Here is a 25,279-nt window from a genome sequence, read left to right on the forward strand (position 1 = left end):
GGCACAGATGCACAGATTTGGCCAGATTATTCTCCCTTTATTTTATTTTTGTTATATATGGGAGACAAGTGATTTAATCAGGCCCACTATATCACAGTATAGTTTCTATGGCACAAAATGAATGACAGATACCACAGACAGCACTGGCACAGATGCACAGATTTGGCAAGATTATTCTCCCTTTATTTTATTTTTTTATATGGGAGACAAGTGATTTAATCAGGCCCACTATATCACAGTATAGTTTCTATGGCACAAAATGAATGACAGATACCACAGACAGCACTGGCACAGATGCACAGATTTGGTAAGATTATTCTCCCTTTATTTAATTTTTTTTTTTTATATATGGGAAACAAGTGAATAAATCATGCCCACTATATCACATTATAGTTTCTGTGGCACAAAATGACTGACAGAGATACCACAGACAGCACTGGCACAGATGCACTGATTGGCAATATAAATCTCCCTTCTTAGGTGTGGGACAGTGCAGAAAAATACAGGCCCACTGTTTTACACTACACAGTTTCAGGGGCTGAAAATGGCTGGAAGATATTAAAAAAAGGGACTGTACTACAATTACTATCTCCCTACAATAATGTCTGAAAAGTATGGCAGGCAGCAATAAAAAGGACTGCTGCACACAAAAAATGAGGACAAACAAACAAGATAGTTGTGCAGAAAGGAAGGAGCAACAGGATTTTTGCTTTTAAAAAAGCAGTTGGTTTGCACAGCAGCATACACACAGCAATGCAGCTATCAGGGAGCCTTATAAGCTACAGAGCTTTTACACAGAAATTTAGCCTCCACTGTCCCTGCAATGAAAAGGTGGTGTTGGACAGTGGAAATTGCTACAGCACAAGCAGTTTGGGGGTTAATTTACCCTGCCTAATGCTATCCCTGCTTCTGACGAAGCGGCAGCAACCTCTCCCTATGCTCAGATCAGCAGCAGTAAGATGGCGGTCAGCAGGAACACCCCTTTATAGCCCCTGTGACGCTGCAGAAAGCAAGCCAATCACTGCCATGCCCTTCTCTAAGATGGTGGGGACCAGGACCTATGTTATCGCGCTGCCCACACTCCGCGTCCACCTTCATTGGCTGAGAAAAGGCGCTGAAAGCGTCATATGAAACGCGACTTTGGCGTGAAGATCGTGTACCGCATGGCCGATCCCACGCTGGGATCGGGTCGGGTTTCATGAAACCCGACTTTGCTAAAAGTCGGCGACTTATGAAAATGACCGATCCGTTTCGCTCAACCCTAGTCCTGAGTTCCACTATGTTAACCCAGTGTGCCGTCAGCAAGATGTACCTTCCCTTCCACAAACACTTGTCCACATGTCCGTGGTTAGGTGGACTTTCCCAGTAACTGCAATGTTGAGGGCACGGCTAATGTTGTGGGACACGTGCTCGTGTATTGTGGGCATGGCACACAAAGAATTAATGATGCCTGGGGATCAAGTCCTGAGGGATGGCTGCTGCCATCAGGTTGCGGAAAGCTTCCATCTCCACAAGCCTAAAAGGCAACATTTCGAGCAGAAGCTGTCGTGAAATGTGGGAATTTAGAAGTGTGGCCTGCGGGGTGTTGGCTGCATATTTGCACTTGCGTTCCAAGGACTGGGGTATGGACTACAGAATGCTGCCCTGGGACAAGGAGGTGGACGTGCTTGCTGATGGTGATAGTTGAGTTTGTGCAATGACAGGTGCAGGACAGGAGGCATCTTTGCATGCACTATGGACAGGAGATTGGCTTGAACCCACAACAGTGGAAGAAGCAGTGGTGTCACCAGCAAACATTGTTCCTGGACCCTGGAGTTAGGCCCACAAAATCAGGTGCTTTGCTTCCATGTACCTGATCATGCTGGTGGTGGTCAGGCTAGTAATTTTGCTACCCATGCTGATGCTGGCCTAGCAGGTGGTGCAAATGGCCTTTTTGGGATTATTGGCAGAGTCTGTAAAAAACAACCATACTTGGGAAGACCTAACAGTTGTACTGGCAACTTCTGTTGTGTTGATTTTACAGGAAAAGTTGCCAGCATTCTGTCTGTGACCACCACACTGCTTCTTCCTGCCTGTTGGGGTGCTACTCCTCCCTTTACCTGTGTGCTGCTGTCCTCGCTCTGCTTGTCCTCCTGTCAGGTTGAGTCAGTTACCATATCATCCACCACCTTGTCTTCCACTTCCGCACCCTGGTCCTCTGCTTAACTTTCTGGAAATTGTGCCTCATCATCGTCCACCTCTTGTGACATTTTCCCACTGTCACCTTCCTGTGACCATGGCTGTTCAAATATTTTGGCATCGCTACATGCGATTTCCTTTTGCCCCACTTTAAGTGGACTGGGCGAGAGCACCCAAATCTTTAAATGGCAAAGTGAGCAGCTCTTCGGAGTGTCCAAGTGTGGGATCAGTTGTCTCCGGGCACTCAGCATGGTGGAAGGAAGGAGGATCAGGTTGGGGAATATGCGGTCCCGACTCACGGCTACTGAGACTTGACCATGTGGAAGACAGCTTGGTGGTGGTGGCAAAGTGACTGGAAGCATTATCCTCTATCCAACCAACAACCCTTTGACACTGCTCTGGGTTCAATACTGGTGTGCTGCTGTCCCCTAGTAATTGGGACAGGAAGGTCAGGCGAGAAGCTGTGGGTGTTTGTTGTGGCACAATTTCAGCTTGCCACTGCCTCGACCTCGGCCTCTGCATGCATCATCACCATCTTGTCCAGTTCCCCATCCCTTGCCATGCGCCTTACTCATTTTAAATGGAGGACAATATTTTCCATGTTCACTACAAATGGCTAAATTTGGAGCAAACTTATATGTGATCCGTGTGATGGATAAACAACAGTTTTAAAAAGCTGGTCTGTGAGTAACTATTTTTTACAGCAAACTGGTGTCAATAACTTTGCTAACACACTGCAACAAAATTTAAATGGAGGCCAAAATTGGCAGAATTTTGAGAGAACTTAGTTGTAATCCTTGTGATGGACAAACCACAGTTTTAAATAGCTGGCTTGTTGGTAACTATTTTTAACATCAAACTGGTGTCAATAACTTTGCTAACACACTGCAACAAAATTTAAATTGAGGCCAGAAATGGCAGAATTTTGAGTGCACAAATCACAGTTTTAGATAGATGGATTTTTAGCGATGTAATATGGAAAGGATCTGGCTGTATTCTGCAGTGCCAATTTGCTTTTTAAGCAAATAATCAGGATTAAGATCCCAAAAAAATTATTTTTGCCCTGATACCTGGAGCTATGTCTAGAAATAACTGTAAAAGCAGCAGCAGCAGCAGCAGCAGACAGAACTGGAATGGACCCTCTTGCTATATGCACTGCAGTCTGCCACATACAGTGCCTGCCTGCTTAGCACTGATAGATATGCAGCTGGATTTGTCCCCAGAAGGACTTTTAGTTGAGATAGATATGTGCATAATATATTGTGATATACCTACTCTAACTAAGAAACAAGCAAATCTCTCCCTAGCTCAGCTGCACCTCTCCCTACACTGCTTGATTCCGGAGTAGACTGTGACGAGCATGGTGGTGCCAGGTCTGACATAGACCTGATGATGTTGTGCGGCCAGCCAATCACTGTAATGCCACAACCAACATGGCTGCGGCATTACAGTGTCTGGCAGACAATCCCTGCATGTTCATTGGCTCTCTAAAGAGCACCAAAAATGCAGGGAGGGGACACGAGCTCCCACTGAGCAACCACGGAAATACTCAGCTGCGTATTTGCACTGGCTTTCCAAGGACAGGGGTATGGACAACTGAACGCGAGTGTGTGCAATGACAGGTGCAGGGTAGGAGGCGTTTTCGCATGCACCATGAACAGATGATTGTCTTGACAATCCCTGCATGTTCATGGGCTCTCTAAAGACCATCAACCATGCAGGGCAGAGACCCGAGCTTCTGTTGAGCAACCCCAGAAATATTCGGCGAGCTCCGAGCATCTTGAGCAATGAGATGCTCGGGTGAGTATCGAGTAGTGGTGAGCATCATCACTATACTTATCCCTCAGTGCTGCTTTTTATCGGCCCTAAGAAATAAGTTTATAAGGCCCCCCAGTGTCTGAAATTCTCTGGGGTTTCGGCTATCGAGGGTAGCTGAAACCCCAGAGAACATAATTCGGGTCACTTTTTACCGACTTCCGTGTTGCGATCACCGTAATTCATGGAATAACGGCGACAGCAAAAAAAGGCAGATTTCCCATTTAATTTCTCTTCTGATGTGATCTAGCACATCAGAAGGGAGAGAAATGGGGTCCCCCTCGCCTCTTGCAGTACCTCTGGTGTCCCTGGACCCTCCTGCATCCCCATGTCCTGTCCCTCGGCTGCTGGTGTCTACTTCCAGGAAGAAAATGGCACACTCATGTGCAGTGCGCCCACCGAGATCTGCCATCCGGCACCCGGCAACAGTGGGAAATTTTTCCTACTGATTCATTTTCTTCACTGTGATTATCACAATGATTACAATAAAAAAATAGTAAATCAAACACCCTTTATCACCCCCTTTAGTTAGGTAAAAATAATAAAATAAAAAAAAATATTTATTTCCATTTTCCATTAGGGATACGGTTGGGCTAGGGTTAGGGTTAGGGTTGAGGCTAGGGTTAGAGTTGGGGCTAGAATTAGGGTTGGGGTTAGGGTTTGGCTAGACTTAGGGTTGGGGCTAAGGTTAGGGTTAGGCCGGGGTCACGCTTAACATATGAAAAAATTGGTTGCACCAGTGTTCTCCGTATGGTCATCTGTGTGTTATGCGTTTGCTATACGATGATGCGATTTTTTCACACCTATGTATCTGTTTGACATCTGCATTATCCATATGTGTATGGCTTTACATTTCTCACTGCTTTTTCCCATTAACCCCTTCACCCCCAAGGGTGGTTTGCACGTTAATGACCGGGCCAATTTTTACAATTCTGACCACTGTCCCTTTATGAGGTTATAACTCTGGAACGCTTCAACGGATCTTGGCGATTCTGACATTGTTTTCTCGTGACATATTGTACTTCATGAAATTGGTAAAATTTCTTTGATATTACCTGCGTTTATTTGCAGAAAAAATGGAAATTTGGCGAAAATTTTGAAAATTTTGCAATTTTCCAACTTTGAATTTTTATGCCCTTAAATCACAGAGATATGTCATGCAAAATACTTAATAAGTAACATTTCCCACATGTCTACTTTACATCAGCACAATTTTGGAACCAAAATTTTTTTTTGTTAGGGAGTTAAAAGGGTTAAAAGTTGACCAGCAATTTCTCATTTTTACAACACCACTTTTTTTTAGGGACCACATCTCATTTGAAGTCATTTTGAGGGGTCTATATGATAGAAAATACCCATGTGTGACACCATTCTAAAAACTGCACCCCTCAAGGTGCTCAAAACCATATTCAAGAAGTTTATTAACCCTTCTGGTGCTTCACAGGAATTTTTGGAATGTTTAAATAAAAATGAACATTTAACTTTTTTTCACAAAAAATTTATTTCAGCTCCAATTTGTTTTATTTTACCAAGGGTAACAGGAGAAAATGGACCCCAAAAGTTGTTGTACAATTTGTCCTGAGTACGCCGATACCCCATATGTGGGGGTAAACCACTGTTTGTGCGCATGGCAGAGCTCGGAAGCGAAGGAGCGCCATTTGACTTTTCAATGCAAAATTGACTGGAATTGAGATGGGACGCCATGTTGCGTTTGGGGAGCCCCTGATGTGCCTAAACATTGAAACCCCCCACAAGTGATACCATTTTGGAAAGTAGACCCCCTAAGGAACTTATCTAGAGGTGTGGTGAGCACTTTGACCCACCAAGTACTTCACAGAAGTTTATAATGCAGAACCGTAAAAATAAAAAATCATATTTTTTCACAAAAATTATTTTTTGCCCCCAATTTTTTATTTTCCCAAGGGTAAGAGAAGAAATTGGACCCCAAAAGTTGTTGCTCAATTTGTCCTGAGTACGCTGATACCCCATATGTGGCGATAAACCACTGTTTGGGCGCATGGGAGAGCTCGGAAGGGAAGTAGCACCGTTTGACTTTTCAATGCAAAATTGACTGGAATTGAGATGGGACGCCATGTTGCGTTTGGGGAGCCCCTGATGTGCCTAAACATTGAAACCCCCCACAAGTGACACCATTTTGGAAAGTAGACCCCCTAAGGAACTTATCTAGAGGTGTGGTGAGCACTTTGACCCACCAAGTACTTCACAGAAGTTTATAATGCAGAACCGTAAAAATAAAAAATCATATTTTTTCACAAAAATTATTTTTCGCCCCCAATTTTTTATTTTCCCAAGGGTAAGAGAAGAAATTGGACTCCAACAGTTGTTGTACAATTTGTCCTGAGTACGCTGATACCCCATATGTGGTGATAAACCACTGTTTGGGCGCATGGGAGAGCTCGGAAGGGAAGTAGCACCGTTTGACTTTTCAATGCAAAATTGACAGGAATTGAGATGGGACGCCATGTTGCGTTTGGAGAGCCACTGATGTGCCTAAACATTGAAACCCCCCACAAGTGACACCATTTTGGAAAGTAGACCCCCTAAGGAACTTATCTAGATGTGTTTTGAGCGCTTTGACCCACCAAGGGCTTCACATAAGTTAATAATGCAGAGCCGTAAAAATAAAACAAAAATTTTTTCCCACAAAAATTATTTTTTTAGCCCCCAGTTTTGTATTTTCCCGAGGGTAGCAGGAGAAATTGGACCCCAAAATCTGTTGTCCAAGTTGTCCTGAGTGCGATGATATACCATATGTGGGGAGAACCACTGTTTGGGCGCATGGGAGGGCTCGGAAAGGAAGGAGCGCCATTTGGAATGCAGACTTAGATGGAATGGTCTGCAGGCGTCACATTGCGTTTGCAGAGCCCCTAATGTACTTAGACAGTGGAAACCCCCCACAAGTGACACCATGTTGGAAAGTAGACCCCCTAAGGAACTTATCTAGATGTGTGGTGAGCGCTTTGACCCACCAAGGGCTTCACAGAAGTTTATAATGCAGAGCCGTAAAAATAAAACAAAAATTTTTTCCCACAAAAATTATTTTTTTAGCCCCCAGTTTTGTATTTTCCCGAGGGTAGCAGGAGAAATTGGACCCCAAAATCTGTTGTCCAAGTTGTCCTGAGTGCGATGATATACCATATGTGGGGAGAACCACTGTTTGGGCGCATGGGAGGGCTCGGAAAGGAAGGAGCGCCATTTGGAATGCAGACTTAGATGGAATGGTCTGCAGGCGTCACATTGCGTTTGCAGAGCCCCTAATGTACCTAAACAGTAGAAACCCCCCACAAGTGACACCATGTTGGAAAGTAGACCCCCTAAGGAACTTACCTAGATGTGTGGTGAGCGCTTTGACCCACCAAGGGCTTCACAGAAGTTTATAATGCAGAGCCGTAAAAATAAAACAAAAATTTTTTCCCACAAAAATTATTTTTCAGCCCCCAGTTTTGTATTTTCCCGAGGGTAACAGGAGAAATTGGACCCCAAAAGTTGTTGTCCAATTTGTCCTGAGTGCGCTGATACCCCATATGTGGGGGGAAACCACCGTTTGGACGCATGGAAGGGCTCGGAAGTGAAGGAGCGCCATTTGGAATGCAGACTTAGATGGAATGGTCTGCAGGCGTCACATTGCGTTTGCAGAGCCCCTAATGTACTTAGACAGTGGAAACCCCCCACAAGTGACACCATGTTGGAAAGTAGACCCCCTAAGGAACTTATCTAGATGTGTGGTGAGCGCTTTGACCCACCAAGGGCTTCACAGAAGTTTATAATGCAGAGCCGTAAAAATAAAACAAAAATTTTTTCCCACAAAAATTATTTTTCAGCCCCCAGTTTTGTATTTTCCCGAGGGTAACAGGAGAAATTGGACCCCAAAAGTTGTTGTCCAATTTGTCCTGAGTGCGCTGATACCCCATATGTGGGGGGAACCACCGTTTGGATGCATGGGAGGGCTCGGAAGGGAAGGAGCGCCATTTGGAATGCAGACTTAGATGGAATGGTCTGCAGGCGTCACATTGCGTTTGCAGAGCCCCTAATGTACCTAAACAGTAGAAGCCCCGCACAAGTGACCCCATTTTGGAAACTAGACCCCCCAAGGAACTTATCTAGATGTGTTGTAAGAACTTTGAACCCCCAAGTGTTTCACTACAGTTTATAACGCAGAGCCGTGAAAATAAAAAATCTTTTTTTTTCCCACAAAAATTATTTTTTAGCCCCCAGTTTTGTATTTTCCCAGGGGTAACAGGAGAAATTGGACCCCAAAGGTTGTTGTCCTATTTGTCCTGAGTACGCTGATACCCCATATGTTGGGGTAAACCCCTGTTTGGGCACACGGGAGAGCTCGGAAGGGAAGGAGCACTGTTTTACTTTTTCAACGCAGAATTGGCTGGAATTGAGATCGGACGCCATGTCGCGTTTGGAGAGCCCCTGATGTGCCGAAACAGTGGAAACCCCCCAATTATAACTGAAACCCTAATCCAAACACACCCCTAACCCTAATCCCAACAGTAACCCTAACCACACCTCTAACCCTGACACACCCCTAACCCTAATCCCAACCCTATTCCCAACCGTAAATGTAATCTAAACCCTAACCGTAACTTTAGCCCCAACCCTAACCCTAACTTTAGCCCCAACCCTAACTGTAGCCTTAACCCTAGCCCCAACCCTAGCCCCAACCCTAACCCTAATGGGAAAATGGAAATAAATACTTTTTTTTTATTTTTCCCTAACTAAGGGGGTGATGAAGGGGGGTTTGATTTACTTTTATAGCGAGTTTTTTAGCGGATTTTTATGATTGGCAGCTGTCACACACTGAAAGACGCTTTTTTTGCCAAAAAATATTTTTTGCGTTACCACATTTTGAGAGCTATAAATTTTCCATATTTTGGTCCACAGAGTCATGTGAGGTTTTGTTTTTTGCGGGACGAGTTGACGTTTTTATTGGTAACATTTTTGGGCACGTCACATTTTTTGATCGCTTTTTATTCCGATTTTTGTGAGGCAGAATGACCAAAAACCAGCTATTCATGAATTTCTTTTAGGGGAGGCGTTTATACCGTTCCGCGTTTGGTAAAATTGATAAAGCAGTTTTATTCTTCGGGTCAGTACGATTACAGCGATATCTCATTTATATTATTTTTTTATGTTTTGGCGCTTTTATACGATAAAAACTATTTTATGGAAAAAATTATTATTTTTGCATCGCTTTATTCTCAGGACTATAACTTTTTTATTTTTCTGCTGATGATGCTGTATGGTGGCTCATTATTTGCGGGACAAGATGACGCTTTCAGCGGTACCATGGTTATTTATATCTGTCTTTTTGATCGCGTGTTATTCCACTTTTTGTTCGGCGGTATGATAATAAAGCGTTGTTTTTTGCCTCTTTTTTTTTTTTTTCTTACGGTGTTTACTGAAGGGGTTAACTAGTGGGCCAGTTTTATAGGTCGGGTCGTTACGGACGCGGCGATACTAAATATGTGTACTTTTATTGTTTTTTTTTATTATTTAGGTAAAGAAATGTATTTATGGGAATAATATTTTTTTTTTTTCATTATTTTGGAATATTTTTTTTTATTTTTTTTTACACATTTAGAAATTTTTTTTTTTACTTTTTTACTTTGCCCCAGGGGGGGACAATACAGATCGGTGATCTGCCAGTTTGCATAGCACTCTGACAGATCACCGATCTGAGAGAAGTGCAGGCTGCTTCACAGTGCCTGCTCTGAGCAGGCTTCTGTGAAGCCACCTCCCTCCCTGCAGGACCCGGATCCGTGGCCATCTTGGATCCGGGTCTGGAGCAGGCAGGGAGGGAGGTAAGACCCTCGCAGCAACGCGATCACATCGCGTTGCTGCGGGGGGCTCAGGGAAGCCCGCAGGGAGCCCTCTCCCTGCGCGATGCTTCCATGCATCGCCGGCACATCGCGATCATGTTTGATCGCGGTGTGCCGGGGGTTAATGTGCCGGGGGCGGTCCGTGACCGCTCCTGGCACATAGTGCTGGATGTCAGCTGCGATAGTCAGCTGACACCCGGCCGCGATCGGCCGCGCTCCCCCCGTGAGCGCGGCCGATCGGCTATGACGTACTATCCCGTCGAGGGTCAGATAGGCCCAGGTCACCTCGACGGGATAGTACGTCAAAGGTCACAGAGGGGTTAAACTTGGCCCAGTGGGCTGAAATCAGGAAAATGTGTGCGTATTTCTCGCAAGTAACACAGATGGTCTGTGTAGTGTCCAATTTTTTCTTGCACCCATAGACTTGCATTGGCGAGACTTGCCGATATACGCATACAATCGCAGCACGCTGAATACGCCCGAGGAAAAAAACAGTGATGGGCGCTGCAGCATAGATTAACAGTGGTCCGAGTGCTATGCACTGTTTTCTCACATAACACTCGTCCATATTCCACGCTTGTGTGACCCCGGCCTTAGGGTTGGGCTATAATTAGAGTTGGGCTAGGGTTAGTGCTAGAGTTAGGCTAGGGTTAGGGTTGGGGTTAGGGTTTGGCTAATGATAGGGTTGAGATTAGGCTTAGGGGTGTGTTGGGGTTAGGGTTGGAGTTAGAATTGGGGGGTTTCCACTGTTTGGGTACATCAGTGTGTTCAAAAAGTCAAACGGTACTGCCTTCCCTTCTGAGCCCTGCCATGCAACCAGAAAGTGGCTTTCACCCACATGCGGGATATCAGCTTACTCAGGAGAATCTGCACAACAAATTTTGTGTTAATTTTCTTCTGATACCCTTGTGAAAATAAAAAAATTTGGTTCCAAAATAATTTTTTTGTGAAAAAAAGTAAAATGTTCACTTTTTCCTTACACATTGCTTTAGTTCTCGAGAAGCACCTGAAGGGTTTATAAACTTCTTGACTGTGGTTTTGCGCAACTTGAGGGGGCAGTTTTTAGAATGGTATCACTTTTGAGTATTTTCTGTTATAATGACCCCCCAAACTCACTTCAAATGTGAGGTGGTCCCTAAAAAAATGTTTTTTGTAAATTTTGTTGGAAAAATTAGAAATCTCTGGTCAGCTTTTAACCCTTATAATGTCCTAACAAAAAAATTATGTTTCCAAAATGTAGCTAATGTAAAGTTGACATGTGGGAAATGTTATTTATTAACTATTTTGTGTGACACTACTCTCTGATTTAAAGGTACAAAAATTAAAATTTTGAAAATTGCAAAATCTTCAAAATTGTTGACAAATTTCCATTTTTTTCATAAATAAGCGCAAGTTATATCGAATAAATTTTACCACTAACATGAAGTACAATATGTCATGAAAAAACAGTCTCAGAATCAGTGGGTTACGTTGAAGCTTTCCAGAGCTACTTCATAAAGTGACAATGGTCAGAATTGTAAAAATTGGCTTTGTTGTTAAGTAACAAATTGGCTCTGTCACTAAGGGGTTAAGGAGATTGTCCACTACTCAAACAACCCCTTCTCACTTAGCATGTTTGCACCCAATAAAATAACACAACCACCCTTCTAGAGGTGTACTCATTTTACTAGGGCAACCATTGTTATGTCAAGTGAGCCAATCAGCACTGGCTTTACTTTTCCCCTCCTTCAGATGCTTTAACCATAAGAGGAAGCAAGCGGAAAATTGCAGCTTCTGAATTCAGTACTTTGTAAAAAAAAACTTCTATTGCCATTTTCTGAAACCAGTAACTTTTTAAAATGTTTGCCAGCAGAGCTATGTGAGGGCTTTTTTTATACTGAGCTTACATATTTATTGATACCATTTTAGTGTGTGTACAATGTTTTGATCTCTTTTTATTTCACTTTTTGTGAGGAGTGCCACAATTGAAAAAAAAGAGTCTTGCATTTTAACTATTTTTTTCCTTGCTAGAAACATTTTTTTTATCTTGACAGATCAAAAGATTGGAGTTTTACAAATGTTTTAAGACCAAATACAGTATATATTTATTTATATTTTTTAAAAATGGTTTTATCATTTTTTTACTTTTTTTTTAGTCTTCTTAGGGAACTTAAGGTATTGTAGTATATAGTACATTTGCAGTTCTGTAATGAAGCTCTGCCTGTGTCTGAGCTCAATTGGAGGACCAAAATTGTAGTTAAAAGGGCTTGTAGCATGCCCCTGACTACTGCCAGGATATGTCATCAGTTCCCTATGATAACTTCAGGGGTGGCAAATGTTAGTGCATGCATGCACTGGTAATGATAACTTTTAATTGCTACTGTCAAAGATTGAGAGCGGCATCTAAATGGTTATACAGCAAGCTGCAGCTGATGCTGTTACAGGCAGCTGATGGTTGTGTCACACAGCCAGCATCTACCAGGTATAGGGCAAGCTTAAGAAGGCTTGATATCTCAGCCTACTTGATACATCAGCTGTTACCACATGCCAATTTATATTATGTGGTCATTACAAGGTTAATGCTCACTTTATCCACACTAGTGTTGCATTGTAGCAAACATTGGTGTCATCTTGCAGCTATTCCCCATTGATATGCCCATAAAACACTGTAGAGAAAAAATGAAAAACAGATAAAAAAGCAAATTGGACATAATTTCACACAAAATCCCCAAAATGGGCAAGGCAAAAAATGTTGGCACCTTTCCAAAATTGAGGGGTAAACAGCTATGTTTCAAACTCATCTGTAGCTAGTAACATGTATGGACAATATGAAAATCACACCTGAAACCAGATAAAATGGGGAGAGGTTGACTTAATATTTGCATATTGTGTGTCTGTGTGTGCCACACTAAGCATGGAGAAAAGAAAGATAAGATGAGAACTGTCTGAAGACTTGAGAACCAAAATTGTTGAACAATATCAACAATCTCAGGGTTACACGTACCGTATTTTTCGGACCATAAGACGCACCCCAAACTTGGGGTGAAAATTGCAGAAAAAAAAGATTTGTTATAAGATGGGGTCTGTTGTTGTGATTTGTATTTCTTGGCTCCCTCTTGTGTTCTCTAGCGGTATGACACTTGGATTGTCTGTCTCCAGGTTTTTACTAACCTGGGTCGTTTGGCCTGGGTGTTCCTATTTAGTCTTCCTGGAAACTCAGTATGGTGCCTGGAATCGATGTTACCAGTCTAGTCTTTCGGCTCCTGTCTCCTGCTTTTTGCAAGATAAGCTAAGTCCTGCTTTCTTATTTTTGTTTATCCGCATTTCTGTTATTTTGTTCCAGCTAATTACAATGTGATTCTGATTTTTGCTGGAAGCTCTAGGGGGCTGATATTCTCCCCCTGCACCGTTAGTCGGTGCGGGGGTTCTTGGATTTTCAGCGTGGATATTTTGATAGGGTTTTTTGCTGACCGAATAAGTTCTCTTTCTATTTTCTGCTATTATTTAGTGGGCCTCACTTTGCTAAATCTAGTTCATACTTACGTTTGTCTTTTCTTCTTACCTCACCGTTATTATTTGTTGGGGGCTTGTATTTCATCTTTGGGGTCCCTTCTCTGGAGGCAAGTGAGGTCTTATTTTCTCTGAAAGGGTTAGTTAGTTCTCCGGCTGGTGCGAGACGTCTAGAATCAACGTAGGTACGTTCCCTGGCTACTCTTATTTGTGTGCTAGGATCAGATATTCGGTCAGCCTAGTTACCACCTCCCTATGAGCTAGTTTTTGTGTTAGCAGACTTGTTTGTACATTTGAGATCCTCTACCACTAGGATCACAACAGTCTGTCTTATTGTCTGAATTTACAGTATCTTACCTGAGGGCTGGAGGTGGCAGAGCAGGGTCACAGGAGGCATGGTGTCAGCAGAGGTGGGGTGATGCGGTGCGGCGTGCACCTGAGCAGGGTCCCTTCCTGCGTAAATGGGCGATGCCATGGCCTGGTGTCCATGTGGGGGTTGCAGCAGTGGTGTGGCGATGGCAGAGGTGCTGATATAATGAGCGGTATGGTGTGCGCAGGGTCCCGTCCACAGGTGAGGTCATCCACAGGTGAGGTCATCCACAGGTGAGGTCATCCACAGCTGAGGTCGTCCACAGGTGAGGTCATCCACAGCGGCCCAGAATGCAATGTGACCAGCAGAGCCGGGTTAATCACCGGTTTATCGGTGGCGGTGGCCATCTTCCCGAGGCCGCATGTGCGCAGATGGAGTGCTCTGCTTCCCAGTGCTTCAGGAAAATGGCCGCGGGAGGCCACGCTTGCACAGATGGAGATCGCGGTGGCCATTTTCCTGAAGCCGAAATTTAAATCTGTGAATTCGGCTTCAGGAAAATGGCTGCAGCGATCTCCATCTGCGCACGTGTGGCATCCCGTGGACATTTTCCTGAAGCCCCAGGAAGCTGAGCACTCCATCTGCGCATGCGCAGCCTCAGGAAGATGGCCGCCGTCACTGATAAACCGGTGATCAACCCGGCTCTGCCATTCACATTGCATTCCGGGCCGCTGCGGACGACCTCACCTGTGGAAGGGACCCTGCGCACGCCATACCGCACCTCTGCCGCCTCACCTTTGCCGCTGCCACCACACCACTGCGGGTAAGCCTGCATTATGACTATTAGATGCACCTCCTATTTTCCCCCCTTTTTTTGGGGGGGGAAAGTGCATCTTGTAGTCCGAAAAATACGGTACATTTCCTGAGATCTCGATGTTCATTTGTCCATGGTGCTAAACATAACCAAGAAGTTTACAACCCACGGCACTGTGAAAATTGATGAAAGGCTGCTATGCAGAACAGTCCAGATGGTGAATAAGGAGCTCCACAAAAATTCAAGCTGTCCTGCAGTCTCAGGGTGCATTAGTGTCAGCGCATACTGTCCTTCGACATTTGAACAAAATGAAATACTAGAATACCCACAAGAACCCCACTTCTGATACAGAGACAGTAAAAAGCTAGACTACAGTTTGCAAAAATGTACATGAACAAGCAAAAATTCTTCTGGAAAAGCATCTTATGGACTGATGAGACTAAGATAGAGCTTTTTTTTTACTGTTTACAGAAAATGGAATGAGGTCTACTAAGAAAAGAACATGGTACTTACAGCCAAATATGGTGGATGTTCGAATATGTTTTGGGGTTGTTTTGCAGCTTCTGGCACTGGGTGCCTTGACAATGTGCAAGGCATCATGAAATCAGAAGATCACCAATGTATTTTGGGTCGCATTGTAGTGCACAGCATCAGAAAGCTGGGTTTGCGTCATAGATTGTGGGTCTTCCAGCAGGACAATGACCCTAACCATATTTCGAGAGGCATCCAGAAATAGATGAAAACAAAGTGCTGGAGAGTTCTGAAGTTGCCAGCAATAAGTCTGGATCTAAATTAAATTGAACACTTGTAGAGAGATCTTACAATTGTTGTTGGGAGAAAGCACCTTCAAATGAAGTGTGGTCCAAAATTCCAGTTGAGAGGTGTAAGAAGCTTGTTAATGGCTACAGGAAGTGATTGATTGCAGGTATTTATTCCAAAGAGTGTTCAACAAAATATTAGGTTAAGGGTGTCAACAAATTAATCTGGCCCTTTTTGGGGGTTTTGTGTGACGTTAGGTCCAATTTGCCTTTTTTTTAATTTTTCTTTTTTTTGTATTGTTCCAATAAACACAAAAGAAATAAACAAGTGTATAGCAAAACATGTGTAATTCTAATTTCATTCCTCTCTTAAATACATTGTAAAAATTCCTGACAAACTATACCCACGTCCTTGGTCTGCTATGTCCCCATGGTGCTTCTGCTTGCTTTTTCAATGATTACACTACCGTTGTTATCTTCCCCATAAAAAATAAATAAAGAAAAGATGTGTTTTTCATTGATTTTCACGACTACAGTTTGTTTTTTTTACCATCATCCTAATTTTTTGGTAAAAAAAATATTTCAGTATCCACTGGGTTGAATTCCTAACAAGGAAAACTGATGAAAAAATTAAGTATGTTAGGACAAATTGCATAGATATTGCTTAAATTGTGTGTCAAAACTGCTTATATAGGTACCATGTTTAGTCATGAGCTATCTGTCCACATCTCCCTATGCCTGTCTAATTATTTAATAAAGTTGTTATATTTTTTACATCTTATGGGACTTTTTGAATTCCTGCTCAGGGTTTGCCAGAAAAGAAGAAAATGAGAAAAATGTATTTATGGTATTTCTTGACTGCAATATTATTTTCTACCATGCTCATTTTTTTTTAATTCTTATTATCATCTGATGGGAATTCCCCAATTTGTCCTTGGACATTATTGGGCAATTTTACATAGCTTGACAAAAAAAATTCTCTTTACAAGCAGCTAAAGGACTGATTGCCTGCCTTATCAACAAAGGGGATAATTAATGGACATTTTCCCACAATTTGGTAATTATTACATCTAGATTAAGTTGAAAAAAATTGCTTGCTTACATTACTTAAAACCAATGTTATTCTTCATTATTGGACATCATACATTGTTCCCTCTTTTTATCATTGACTATATCTTTGGCTTGGGAAATATTTTTTCAGAATATCCACTGGTTCTCAAGCATTCTACAGCATTCCTGTTCATAAATGTCTATTTACAACATTTTAGGTTCCTCCCATATTCGCCTACCAGGAGAACCCACAGAACATGATCCAGATGATAGGTGGTGGCATATAATAAAGAAGTACCAAATAAAGATTTTCTGTAATCTTCACTGTTACCTTTCTGTTCCAATATTTCACCATTTACAAGAATATCCCAAAAATAGATACAAATTCAATATTTAAAAAAAATACAACACCTGAAAGAAGAGAGGGCAGGAGAAAACGCAGCAGATGGTAATGTCAATTGTGTACTAAAATTATAACATATCAACAAATTATCATGCTGTGCTAAGCACACATTGTCAGATGGATGATAGAGAACATATAAACTGTTTAACCCATTCACCCCAACCAATTTTAACCTTCATGAACAGGTTAAATTTTACGATTCTAACCAAGCGTTCCAGAGTTGTTACCACATAAAATTACACTGAACAGATCCCACTGGCTCTGAGATTCTTTCTTTTGTGACATTGTACTACATGATAGTGGTAAAATTAGTTTGATATGTCTTGGGTTTATTTGTGGAAAAAAATGAAATTTGGCAAAAATTTAGCAATTTTCAAACTTTTAATTTGTATGCCCTTAAACCAGAGAGTTACAGTGGGTACAGAAAGTATTCAGACCCCTTTAAATTTTGCACTCTTTGTTTCATTGCAGCCATTTGATAAATTCAAAGAAGTTCACTTTTTTCAATAATGTGCACTTTGCACCCCATCTTGATTGAAAAAACAGAAATTAAGAAATTGTTGCAAATGTTTTAAAAAAGAAAAATTGAAATATCACATGGGCATACGTATTCAGACCCTTTGCTCAGTGTTGAGTAGAAGCACATTTTTGAGTTACACTCAGAAGTGTAAGCACAGCCATGAGTCTTCTTGGGAATGATCCAACAAGTTTTTCACACCTGGATTTGGGGATGCTCTGCCATTCTTCCTTGCAGATCCTCTCCAGTTCTGTCATGTTGGATGGGGAACGTTGGTGGACAGCCATTTTCAGGTCTTTCCAGAGATGCTCAATTGGGTTAGGTCAGGGCTCTGGTTGGGCCAGTCAAGAATGGTCACAGAGTTGTACTGAAGCCACTCCTTTGTTATTTTAGCTGTATGCTTAGGGTCATTGTCTTGTTGGGAGGTGAAACTTAGGCCAAGTCTGAGGTCTAGAGCACTCTGGGAGAGGTTCTCACCCGGGATATCTCTATACTTGGCTGGATTCATGTTTCCTTCAAGTGCAACCAGTCATCCTGTACCTGCAGCTGAGAAACACCCTATAGCATGATGCTGCCACCACTATGTTTCACTGTTGGGATTGTATTGGGCAGGTGATGAACAGTGCCTGGTTTTCTCCACACATACCGCTTAGAATTATCACCCAAAAGTTCTATCTTCGTCTCATCAGACCAGAGAATCTTATTTCTCATAGTCTTGAAGTCCTTTAAGTGTTTTTTTTAGCAAACTCTATGCGGGCTTTCATATGTCTTGCACTGAGGAGAGGCTTCCATCGGGTCACTCTGCCATAAAGGCCCGAGTGGACTGGTGGAGGGCTGCAGTGATACTTGACTTTGTGGAACTTTCTCCCATCTCCCTACTGCATCTCTGGAGCTCAACCACAGTGATCTTGGGATTCTTCTTTACCTCTCTCACCAAGGCTCTTCTTTCATGATTGCTCAGTTTGGCTGGATGACCCGGTCTAGGAAGACGTCTGGTGGTCCCAAACTTCTTCCATTTAAGGATTATGGAGGCCACTATGCTCTTAGGAACCTTGAGTACTGCAGAAATTATTTTGTAAACTTAGCCAGATGTGTGCCTTGCCACAATTCTGTCTCTGAGCTCCCTGGCCAGTTACTTTGACCTCATGATTCTCATTTAGTCTGACATGCACTGTGAGCTGTGAGGTCTTATATAGACATGTGTGTGTCTTTCCAAATCAAGTCCTATCGATTTAATTTTACACAGCTGGACTCCAATCAAGGAGTAGAACCTTCTCAAGGAGGATCACAAGGAAATGGACAGCATGTGACTTAAATATGATTGTCTGAGCAAGGGTCTGAATAATTATGGCCATGTGATATTTCAGTTTTTCTTTTTTGAAAAATTTTCAAAAATTTCTACATTTCTGTTTTTTTTTCAGCCAAGATGGGGGGCAGAGTGTACATTAATGAAAAAAAATGAACTTTTTTGAATTTACCAAATGGCCGCAATGAAACCGAGTGAAAAATTTAAAGGGGTATGAATACTTTCTGTACCCACTGTACTGTATGTCTAGAGATCATCGAATATTTCAGTGTTAGTTTCAGAGTACATTCACCAAATTTGCAATATTCGCTGATTAATTCATCGAATATTCACCGAACATAACTTAACGCCGTTCAATTCACTTCAATGGGAGGCAAAAATAAACGCATGCATAACATTTTATGATGGCCCCAAATGCTGCCAAAACACATCAAATGAGGGACGGACACCAGGAAAGTGGCCTCAATTCACCCATAGTACAGATTTTAGCATGGCACTGCAGCATTCAGCCAGGCATAACGTATTGGGGTCTAGGACAGCATTTACAGCTTTCAATTGAACATCACAGTAAGATGACGTGGGTGAGGGATTGGTGTAGGGCCCCTTTGCTTGAAGCCCTAATGCCACATGCAACACCTCCACCTGCTTTCATGCTAAGTCACACTCAGGTGGCATAAATATCTGTTTTCTAGAATATAATTGTCAAACTTATAACTGTAAAATTTAAGGATAGTAATGCGGGTAGTTGAGTCCGAGGGAGTGAAGGCCTGATGGTCTCGGAGGCCTACTGCTACAGACAATACTCATGAAGAAGACCCAACCAGGGGTGTTTACATTTCTCAAAATTACTGGCAGACACCACAAAAGGGGCATCAATATCACCACAGTAGAAACAGTATAATATGGAAAGACAGGTCTTTCACTACACACAATCCAGCAGATAGACACTCAACCAGGAGTGTTTACATTTCCAAACATTATTGGCAGACACCACCAAAGTGGAATCAATTTCACCACAGTAGAAAAGTATAATAGGGACTAACAGGTCTTCCACTACACCCAATCCAGCAGATGGATGCCCAACCAGGAGTCCACACATTTACAAAAATTAGTGGCAGATACCAAAAAAGTGGCATCAATTGCAATAAAGTAGAATCAGTGGCAGCAGGAGAAAACTGCGACCCAAGGAGGTACAAAGAGGTAGCACCAGGTGCTACTCCATGGTTGACCTACAGAATGTGGCACCTGACCCCCTACAGTGGGTAAGCTGCTACGGCCCAAAGGATGGATGAAAAATGCAGGCAGGTACTGTAGGGACTCTGGAACCATGGGTACAGATGGGATCGGCTGAGGAACAGAAAAGCACTGGCAGGTGCAGGCTGACCAGGTTTTAAACAGATGGATGCTGGCTGGTGCGATCTGGAGTAGCTGATGGACAGAAGAGCGCAGACAGGTACGAGCAGATGGGTACAGGGTAGACAAGCAGACAGGTGGACCTGGGGAACCTGACAACTAGCAGGCATGCAAGGCAATCTCACAACATAGCACAGGCGCATCCATATTGGAGGAGAAGCCTTAGAAGGTGTTGCTCAGCCTCTGTGGACAGTGACACATAGGGGGCAAGATGAGGAGGTGGTGTGTGAGTGGGAGACACTGAATGTCCTGTCTGTTAGGTACGAGGAGATCCAACAAAGGGCCACGTCTGTAATGTTAGCAGATCAGAAATTCTGTAGTAAGAGGGAATGGTCCACTGTGTCAAAGACAAATGGCATGTCCAGGAGAAGGAGGAGGACAAACTCACACCACTTTCATTTGGCGGTTAGTAGGTAGTTGGTGACTTTAGTCAGGGCATTTTCAGTGGAATGGTGCAGTCTGAAGTCACATTTTAAGCAGTCAAAGAGGGAGCAAGAGGAGACGTGGGAGGACAGTTCAAAATGGATGTGTTGTTCCAGTAGTTTGGAGGCATAGAGGAGAAATTATATGGGGCAATAAGTAGACAGAGGATCGGTGAAGGGTGGGCTTTTTGAGGATGGGTGTGATTGAGGTATGTTTCAATCAGGATAGAAGACACTAGTTGTTAGTGACAGGTTGAAGAGGTGGGTTATGCTTGTGATGAAGACTGTGGTAAAGTTTAGAATGAGGTGGGACTTTATTGTATCAAGTTCACAGGTGGTGAGGCAAAGTATTCAGTGGAGATAAGAGGAGAGGGAGGTGGATGCAGGAAAAAATTGAAAGTACTGAATAGCTGTTTAAGGTTGTGAGACAGGTATGATATGAGGGATGAGAAGTCGTTTTGTTTTGCTGCAGTCAGAATTTGCGCAGTATTTTTTGACAACTTCTGTTACTGGACGGGCAACTCTGCTTCCTTTCTCTGGCAGAAGTAAAATGGTACGCTTTGTAGATGAGGGACAGAAAGAACATGTGCTCCAGTAGATGGCAAGTGGCCTCTGCTCCTCTTCCTCCACCTTAACATCAGACACTGTACAGTCCTCAGTGGTGGCACCCTAATTAACCTTCTTTTTCCCCACATTACAACTCTCCAAGTGCCCAAATGACTGTTGGGAACCACAGATGTCTGCAGATCTCTTCACACATTCTATGCCATGGGCATAGGAAGTGTACTCTAAAGATTCACAAAGTCAAGAGGAGGAAATCGTATGCACTGATGGCCACATTTTTTGTGACATAGACCTATGGTTGGACTATGTTTCGTCCGAGTTTAAGCCAAACCATCGTCAACAGACGTTAATCTCGTTGGGTGAAGGTGATCCATTTGTGATGAGACTCAGATATTTGAGCCACCTGCAGACTGTACGGTGCTGTCAAGACAGGAAGAGGGGGAGTGTAACTCTCAGGGCGAGAAGTGAGAGAACAGAGAGCATGATGATGAGGTAGTAGATCACACTTGGTGTAAACCCGGAGGAGGAGGAAGACAAGGAGGTTATGTAGATGCAGAGTTATGCAACCACGACAACCAATGCATCTTGAGGCCAAACTCTGACCGTGGACAGCAGCATTTGTGGTTCTGCAGTTGCGAAGCTTGGGTATTTTTTTCAGACCGGCTAAAATCTAAGAAATCATGTTATCTGTCAACTTTTTTAAAAACAACCTAGTAGAGTAAAAAAAATGAAATCATTTCAGTACTACATGCATGACCTGGCACATGCGCGATCAACATGCATTAATCTGGGAACATCATTGTGCTAAAATGTAGACTAGCAGGTCTCGCAATCCACCGTACACTCCATCAACTGCAATTTCTGATTCTTCCTCCTCCCTCACCATGGCAAGTGTTGTCACCCAGGTCTTTGGCAGAAGAACCTCCACTTGTTTACTGCCTAAAGTTGGGGTGATTGAGAACCTGTCAGCTAATACAGAATTGGACATGCCTGCTGTTTTTGACTGATCTTACATACCAAGCACCCCCCGTCTTTCTCAATCCACCGTAGCATCCCCTCCTGCACCTCTCTCACAGTCCAGCAGCTTGTCATGTTCACACTTCTCCACGCTGTGTCGGCACAGCAGCAAACCCTCGTTTGTGCAGTTGTGCTCACATAAAAGATTCTTCACTCCTACACATGTCACAGTTAACAGTTTGAATTTCACCATCTTCAATCTAATAATAATAAACTTTATTTATATATGACAAACACATTACGCATAGCTTTACGAGTTTGCAGTTCATATAAAACAGTCAAAAGTTACAAAGTTTAAGATAATCAAAAAATTCAAGCAAAAATAATGATGACCCTGCTCTTCAGAGATTGCAATTTACAATGAGGTGAGGGTGACACAATGATGGTACAATCATCTCGGGGAAATAGGAGGTAAATAAAGGCTGCATGAGCCTTTTGAGTATGGTTGAGTTTGATGGTAAATTATGTTCAGAGAAGGAGAGAATAAGCTATATATATATATAAAGGACTTTGATTAGGGAATGTGATAGGCCCCCTATACACATGTGTTGTTAGAAAGCGCCTAAAAATGTCTAAGTTGTGGTTATACTCATAGTTTCTTTGGGGACCAAGGGTAAGAAGCGAGTCATCTAGGTAGGAGATTGAACTGGACAAAGTCCAGATCAGGGGTGTTACCATCTTTGTGTGTCTCAGAGTTTGAAAGTTGTGAGAGGCCACGAGAATGACTAGCGAAAGAAGCTGGGATGCAGTTGGGGAGGTGAACCTATTGAAGTCTCCCAGGATAAGGGTTGTCACTTCTGAGGACATGAAGTGTGGCCGCAATGCATTCAAGTGGTCAAGAAAGTGGGTGGGTGAGCCTGGGGACCGGTATATGACTGCTACTCTGAGGGAGAGGAAATGGAAAACCCTGATGGTGTGAACCTCTAAAGAAGAATGGCATCCAGTCGGCCTGCATTTATTTATTGGGTTAAAACAGGATTGTTGGCAGTGAGGGCTGTAGGATTATCGTGGAGTTAGCAGTGATCATACAGCGGGATATACTCATAGTCCATGTGTTGTAACCTGGAAATGGATAAGGCATACTCTCACTATTATTTTTCTGAGAACTAACTATTGTGAACAGCCTGCAGCCTCATCAGATGATTTTTTCACCCAATCGTATCATTGTCTGGATGACAGGGGCCAGCTGAAAGCTATTTGCTACTGAGATCACAGCACTTGTTTCTGTATGACTCATGAACTGTGATCTCTGTGATTATTGCAAGGCCACTCCAATCTTTTGTCCACTGAAATTCAGCCTTTACGCCTTATGGATACAGACAGGTTCTGAAAGCTGATGGCCGTCGCAGTCCCCTCAAAACTAGTTGCCCTGTCACCATTACTTCTCTAAGAAAGATGTGCCTGCTCTACAGCATCAAGTTGCAGACAATATCACCTGTTCCCTGAAAAATTCTATGTCTGCCAGGGTGCATTTCAACAATGACAACTGGACCGGCAAGCATGGCCAGGGGAATTACAGCTAGATGACTGGGAACTGGGTGACACTGGTGGCTGTAGGGGCTGTCTGGGAATGGGTTGCTCCAAAAGTCTTGCAATCCCCAAGGCATTTAAGGAGCTTGGGGATGGAGAACTTCACCACTACACACCATACTATGGATAACTAAACTAATAGATAACAGGGGTTGAGAACTAAACTACTCAAGAGCTTGGGTTTTAGAACTAAACCACCACACAACATATGATGGATAATTAAACTAACAGACAGGTCAGGTACCCATCCGATTTGAGATTACCTTGACGTTTGGTGGATGGGCTCACATTTTTTGGCCAAATCTTGTGCTAAGCATCTCATGTGTTTTTTCATAGATTTCACAAGCCATTAAGCTATTCACATTTCATGTATCGCACATTTCTTTGCTTTAGTACAGTTGAGTGCAGCCATTGATCTATTTGCTACGTAAGACTTTTTTGGTCATGCAACAGTTCAGACTAGATTGCTGTTAAGTCAGTTTACTTATATTTACTATGTACTATTTTTTCTGACTTGAACGCCCCGCCCTTCACCATGCTGTGATTTTAATTACATCCAAACACAGTTGGTTCTGACCTTCCTATAAATGCAGGCTTTACCATGTTATTAGCCATAGGTAAGTGTTCACATGAGGCAGTCTGGTCAGTTACCCATCCGATTTGAGATTACCTTGACGTTTGGTGGATGGGCTCACATTTTTTGGCCAAATCTTGTGCTAAGCATCTCATGTGTTTTTTCAGAGATTTCACAAGCTATTAAGCTATTCACATTTCATGTATCGCACATTTCTTTGCTTTAGTACAGTTGAGTGCAGCCATTGATCTATTTGCTATGTAAGACTTTTTTGGTTATGCACCAGTTCAGACTAAATTGCTGTTCAGTCAGTTTACTTATATTTACTATGTACTATTTTTTCTGACTTGAACGCCCCACCCTTCACCATGCTGTTATTTTAATTACATCCAAACACAGTTGGTTCTGACCTTCCTATAAATGCAGGCTTTACCATGTTATTAGCCATAGGTAAGTGTTCACACTAGGCAGTCAGGTCAGGTACCCATCCGATTTGAGATTACCTTGACGTTTGATGGATGGGCTCGCATTTTTTGGCCAAATCTTGTGCTAAGCATCTCATGTGTTTTTTCATAGATTTCACAAGCCATTAGGCTATTCACATTTCATGTATCGCACATTTCTTTGCTTTAGTACAGTTGAGTGCAGCCATTGATCTATTTGCTATGTAAGACTTTTTTGGTTATGCACCAGTTCAGACTAGATTGCTTTTCAGTCAGTTTACTTATATTTACTAAACTAACAGACAACAGGGATTAGAGAACTAAACAAACTAACACTAGAACATGGAGAACTAAACTAACAGTCAATAGGGATTGGATAACTAAACTACTAAATAGATTGGGTTGGAGAACTGAACTAGTACACACCAGGGGATGGAGAACTAAAGCAGTAGACAACTAGGTGTCACTAGACACCATGTCTTGGAATCCCGAGGGCTTGTGGAACAAACATCTGTATGTAAAATTTTCTGCAGTGTTGCTGCTTCCTCCACCTCCTCTAGGGCCTCCACCTGCACCCTCAACCCTTGCCTTAATTAAACGCACGTTCCAACACTGCAGAGAGAATCCCTCCCCCATCTTCGTACTATGCAGCCAGGTGTTAGTTGTCGAGTTCCCGCCTCTGCACAGGGGGAATCTTGGGCCATCTCCGCTGCAGTCTCCCATTCTTCTGCCGCAGTGGAGCCTGCTCAGTGGAGACGTCGGTCCCAGTGTCTCGCTCAGTCTGACTCTCCAGCTTCTGCCATTGAAGCCAGTGCTGGGCAGCGGCA

Source organism: Ranitomeya variabilis, chromosome 5 (genome assembly GCF_051348905.1).
Source record: "Ranitomeya variabilis isolate aRanVar5 chromosome 5, aRanVar5.hap1, whole genome shotgun sequence".
Classification (NCBI taxonomy): Eukaryota; Metazoa; Chordata; class Amphibia; order Anura; family Dendrobatidae; genus Ranitomeya; species Ranitomeya variabilis.